This window comes from Pinus tabuliformis, chromosome 7 (genome assembly GCF_031772625.1).
Source record: "Pinus tabuliformis cultivar Carrire ecotype Pingquan chromosome 7, CPIR1, whole genome shotgun sequence".
Taxonomy (NCBI): Eukaryota; Viridiplantae; Streptophyta; class Pinopsida; order Pinales; family Pinaceae; genus Pinus; species Pinus tabuliformis.
In genome coordinates this window covers 1377932338-1377938337 of record NC_142293.1, presented here as the reverse complement: position 1 = coordinate 1377938337, position 6000 = coordinate 1377932338, and the positions used below count along the sequence as shown (strand labels likewise).

The 6000-nt window shown below is 37.0% G+C and overlaps 1 long non-coding RNA gene across 1 annotated transcript; it reads left to right on the top strand.

Annotated features, from left to right (window-relative positions):
* The first annotated feature begins 3593 nt into the window (after positions 1 to 3593).
* On the top strand, positions 3594 to 4971 carry LOC149252759 (uncharacterized). Its single transcript, XR_016266092.1, has 2 exons — positions 3594 to 3684; positions 3853 to 4971. It is a non-coding gene; the product is annotated as an uncharacterized LOC149252759 (long non-coding RNA).
* Positions 4972 to 6000: the final 1029 nt, after the last annotated feature.

Sequence of the window (6000 nt, the reverse complement as noted above, 5' to 3'; positions counted from 1 at the left end):
ATGGAGACCTTCATTAGAGTTCGCTTCATTTCTTCCTCTTGTAGGTCTGACCACATCCTATCCCACCTTGGTGATGTATCTCGTCCCAAAATGCCTTGGATGAAGATTTCCCATTCCTCAGAGACACTGTTCAAGGCCAAATGCACAAGCTTTGTACCTTGAGGTGCTTCCCCTACAGCTGCAAGTTCATCCCGGATATCCTGAATTTTGGTGAGAAAGGGGTCAATGTCTTCACCCTTCTGCATCCTAGCGTTCCTCATCTTCTCTTTCAAGAACATCTTCTGTTGCTCGGAAGATTTCTGATATAGCCCTAAGAGAGCATCCCACATCTCTTTGGTCTTATTCTTGGTCGCTATATGTGAGACTATATGATGTCAAACTCCATCCAAAATCATCTGCTTCGCCTAGGCCATTTTTTGCTTGAATTCTTTCAGTTGATCTGCATCGGTAGGTTCTGCCACAATGTTTTCTGCATAGACTTTCAGGCCATGCTCCTCTAATAAGAAGGACATCCTTTCCTTCTAGATGATATAGTTGGAAGCTCCCTCGAACTTGTCCTGATTTCTAAGCCCAATTGTGGCCATCTCTGCAAAAAATCGACTTGTAATGGAAATTTCCCTCTTTCACCTACTCGGTTAATAGCTCTACTATTTGCACTCCCTTTTGGAGTGAGAAAATCTGCCTACTGCTACTGCCTGCTACAACTGGAAATATTGGATTTCTGAACTAGAAACCCTCTGAGAGAAATCTCCTTCTATGTGTGCACTTTCTCTTCCACTCGACATTGATTATGCTCTAGAAAACTGCTGCAAAACCCTTTTGCGCCCAAACAAGAAATTCGCTCTGCAAAAATACTGAGCTGCTGCTACTCTCTCTACCTGTTGGAATCACAATTTTGGACAAATGAAATTTTCTGCCACCGTGCAACTGAAAAACAAACCCCTATCCAACAATTCGCATTGCCTGGATAGGCACTGCGCAACCTCTGAAAATTTTGGCCTACTGCTCCCTCTGAATAGTGAAATTTTCTCTCTTCCGCCTTTGAGCCTCCTGTGCGTCAAATATGCTCTGATACCATGTGAAAATTCCTTGAAATGTTGTAACTGGAATTAATTCTCCTAACTGATTATTTAGTTTGTTAATTTTCGGATTAATGTCGACTTAATGACATTGCAATTTCTTCACAAAATAAAATACTACGGAAGCGAAAATAGGAACTGAGAAATTCTACGCACATAAAAATTGACACTTATTTGTGGACAAAAGTCCTCGGAAAAACCCAATGTGAAAAAATCGGTGTAGCAGTGAGGGTTTTTATTATTATGCAGCAACAAAAGTTTTGAGTACGATAAAATGTCACCAAACTGGTGATTCTATCTGAGAGAAACACTGGCAAAAATATTTGAGAGAATTTTACCCTCACTCCAAGCAATTCCAGCTCAGTTTGATCTTTGAAAAGCATGTTGTCCAAACCCTCTACACAAACCTTCACATGCTTAGCCTAGAACTAATTCTAATCAACCTGTCCTCCCTGTGCTAACTGGGAAAATGTCTCTCCAACACTCTAGAAAATCCTCCTAGCCTCTGGAAACTGAAATGACCTTCCCTTCATCGAAATCGAATTGCCTATCTTGAGGCTCTGCGTCGCTCCTGCGCTACCTCCTGGAGAATAATTTCAGCCTCTTCTTCTGACTCCTTCGGACTGGAAACTCCTTAGGAAATCCACTGTGTTGCCCCTTTGCCACTTGCTACTTGATCACTGGCTCAACCTTGCTACTGAATCACCTGCGACTGCAAAATCAAACTGTCTGGATCATTGAGTATTTGCACTAGTGTATTCTCCATATACCCATCGACCTCTAATTATAATTTCCAGTTGGGACTCCAACGTCTAAGATTAAGACTTAATCGATGGCTGAGATCATCTGCAAGTCGATCTGTGTGAGTTTCTAGAGAATTCTCACCTTTCTCAATTAATTCTATTAATTAACCATTTTTCCTAAGTTAGACTTAGGAAATTTTTAATTATGGTCAATCAATTTAATTAAGCCATCTCTAGATGAAATTTCCAGAAATGATTTTTGGTTTCTGTAGAACTCCTATGTTTTAGCCTCTCCACAAAATATCAAGACTAGAACACCATCTGATGCTACAAAAACTAACACTTGTGAAACAAGTGTCCTTGGTGATGTCTCCAACTATCTTGATGCTTTCAAGATGTTCAAAGAGATTTCAAAAATTCCCTAGAATGATGACTTCTAGGATGCCTTCAACAATAGTGTCTTCAAACAACTTCAAAGAGTGGATGATGATCCCAAGATTCTTTGATGCTTCCTTTCCTTCAAGATGATGGAGTGCACTAGAGAGCCTTCAACAAGAGCTTATCCTTCCTTCCTTCAATGAGAGCTTGATCCTTCTTAAGATGATGAGGTCTTCAATGAAAGCTTGATGTAGTAATCTTCCTTCTAGGTCAATAGGTCTTCTTCTTCTTTCCTTGTGTCCTTTTGCAAATGATTCCCCTTGACAAGCAATCCCTTCTTATGTCAACAAGATGATCTTCAAGCTGCCTTCTCTTCTTCACCTTAGCTCTGAAACCATGTTGGAGAATCTACTAGTAGGGCAGCTAATCAAACAATTCTCCTTATCCTTGATAAAAGATTGTGAACTTACGTTATCTTCTTATTATTCTTTGTTAGATTCTTTTCATCAAGCAATTATCAAGAGCATAAACCATAAAGACAATGGACACAAATATAGGCTCTGAGTTAGGTCAAAACCCCTCCAAGGGGAAAACCCAAAAGAAATTCTCTTCTTATAGAATCAATTCAAATGAGACTTCCAAAACCCAAAACTCTAGACCAAGACCTCCTCCAAGCACCAAGTTAGCCCTTCCAAGGAATCCTTCCTTATTTTGACTTTCTAGACTCAAAATAAATTCTTTTACATGTTACAACTTGCCCAATAGGGTCTTATACAGTTTATAATGACTCTTTTGACTCATGACAATTATTCTTTATGACATGACAAACCCTAGAAGCATGAAGAACATGCTTTACCTAGATGACCAATCAAAAGAAGCATGAAACCCATGCTTGAAAATATTATTCTTACTTTTTTTTCTTGTAACATAAGTTATACATAATGACATAAGTACAATGACAATTATGAAGACCAGAACTAGTTACATTTTCCAACAGTCCCCATACCGATACCCGTACCCAAACCAGCATTTCCTGGCAACTTAGCAAAAAAATAATTTAAAGTAGAGTAAATTCTAAATTAGAGTAGTGCAAAAGTAGGTGCCTTTTTGGCTTGCTCATTTTTTTGTGGAAATGGATTGTTTATTGAGATAACTCTCTATTATTTTTGATATAACTGATTTTGCATAGTGAGTTTATTATGACAATGAATGGATTAGAGGAGAGTTCCCTTGTGTGGGCTGATCATCAATGAGTTAAAGATATATAAATCATTAGCTAGACTAGAGACTGTACATTACCACCTGAAATTTAGATGTATATCAGACACATCGTTACTATTTTTTCAAACCTACTATTTTTCCATTTAAGATTGACATCATTATTTCTATGCAGGTTATGGGGAACATTTCTGGCAGATATTGTGATCAGAGCAACTGGTACAGATTATGCTAGAGTTGTCCGGGCAATCTATGCTTTTGCCCAGGTGACATTTTTCATTTTGAGCTTCTTACCTTGTCTGGTTTTCATTCTAATTGTGATACATAGGTGATATGTATCATTCTTACGTATATCATTGTTTTGGATGAAAAATTTTGCTGGGAAGGATAATTCCATGTCTAGCTGAACCGTATTACTTTACCTTTTGTGTCAGATTCGTCTCACACGCACATATGGGTGGACAACTTCCAAGCATCAACTTGGTGTTCACGTTGTAAAGATCTAATCATTTCATTCAGATGGGGAAGGGCTACTGTTGTCAAGAGAAATTTTTTTGGCCCTCAGATGTAGACGCTTCATTATTGTAAAGAAACAATGGTGCAAACCCTATTACAAACAATTCTTGAAAGTGATAAATCAAAATGTAGAGATTTTTGCCAGTTAGACTCGTTTTTTTACAGGTCATCAGCCAATTTTGTTAGTGTTATGCAAAAACTTTCGTTGTCACCACAACGATGTTTCTGGCTTGCTGTTTACTAACAGTGCATAAGAACTTACTTTTCTCCAATGCTATATCCCATATTTGCCAATAATTGGCAATACAAGATTTTCAGGGTTGGGGAATTAATTTTATTCAGGAAACTAATGGAGACAGCATATGGATGGAAAGTTGTTGAAGCTTTTCTCATAGTACAAGCATTACATCTTGTGCAGGTAGTTGGAGAACGAAAATTTTCCTAGAACCTATTATGAACTGTAAAATATAATTTGTATGAAGCAATATAATGTAGTTACAAGTGAACTAGACTTGTTTCTATCAGCAAGAGCTTGTAACGACTTGATGGACTAGAATGGCAACTTGAAGCTTTAAAACTTCTAGAAACTATGCAGGCTTGGAGGCCCATTGTACAGTGTAATTCTTATGAGGTGATGGAAGGTGTTCATTCCCACAGTTCGGTCATGTATAAGTGAAGGTGTTCATTTTCACAGTTCGGTCATGTATAAGTGCTAATTGTTACTTGGAATCCTCACAGTTCCTGAATCTTGCAGTCTCAAGTACATGCAAGCATGCTTTGAGGTAACAGTAATCCTTCAGGACCAGTCTCACATATTTACATGAACGGATACTGGAGCTATTGCAATTCCTGTACTTAATTTTTATGTTGATATAATTTAGTCTACAACTACAATTGATCCTAAGAATTTAACATCTTTTGTTATAGTAATATGGCAAAATGTCTAGTTTTTGTAGGCATGCATGGGGTCTACTGGGTGTACTGTGCACTACAACTTTGGAATACTAAGGCAATAACCGAAAGAATTCATGTTCATATATATTTTGCAATGGTTATTTCATGAAAAATGAAAACTTCTAGTTGTGTAAAATTGTGGATAAATCCCTGCACCATATATTCAGAGGGAAAAAAATCTACTCAACTATGAGAATTTTGTTGCACCATGTTTATGTTGATACAATCTAGTCTGCAACTACAATTGATTTTCCTATTTTATCATTTTTGTTATTATCAGAATATATCAGATTGTCTAGTTTTTGTGGTCATGTCATGGGGGTTTTACTGGGTGTACTTCGAACTACAGCTTGGAATTTTAGTAATTTAATAAGCAAAACAATTATGTTCATATAATTTTGTAGCAAATATCTCATGAAAAAATAGAACGGTTAGTTTTATAAATTTCTGAATCTATCCTTGCACCATATGTTTAAAGGGAGAAAAAAATATAATTTTGAAAAATTATGAGAATATATTTATGTTGATATAATCTAGTCTGTAGCTTACTAACTACAAGTGATTATCAGAATTTAATGTCTTTTGTTGTTATGGGAATTTAGCAGATTGTCTAGTTTTTGTTGATTTATGTAGCATTCGATGTGCTCTTGCCTCAAGATTTTGCAGAGAGGTTAAGACACATGCATTCTCCAATACCTAGAAATTGTTTGGGAAAATTCCACTTAGAGATGCTTTAATTAAAATAATTAACTTTTTTTTAAATGGTTCCCTAAGTCTAAACTTAGGAAATCTGGTTATTAAAGTGTATTAATTAAATCAGGTGTGAATCTTCTAGAAGAAGACGAAGATCAACTCCCAGTTAATCTTAGCCATTGATTATTTTTTAATCTTGGTCGTTGGAGTTCCAACGAGAGATTATAAGAAGGAGCTTGATGGGCACTTGGAGAACCCATTGAGTGAGAGAGATCAAGAGATCGAATTTCTCAAGAGTAGCAGTGTTGAGTTGCCCGAGTAAGATTGAGTGATCTTCTTGCAGTGGGGCAGAGATAGTAGTCCGGAGGAGAGTTTTCTAGATCCAAAGAGTACTGTTAAAATTGGCAACTAGGGCCAAA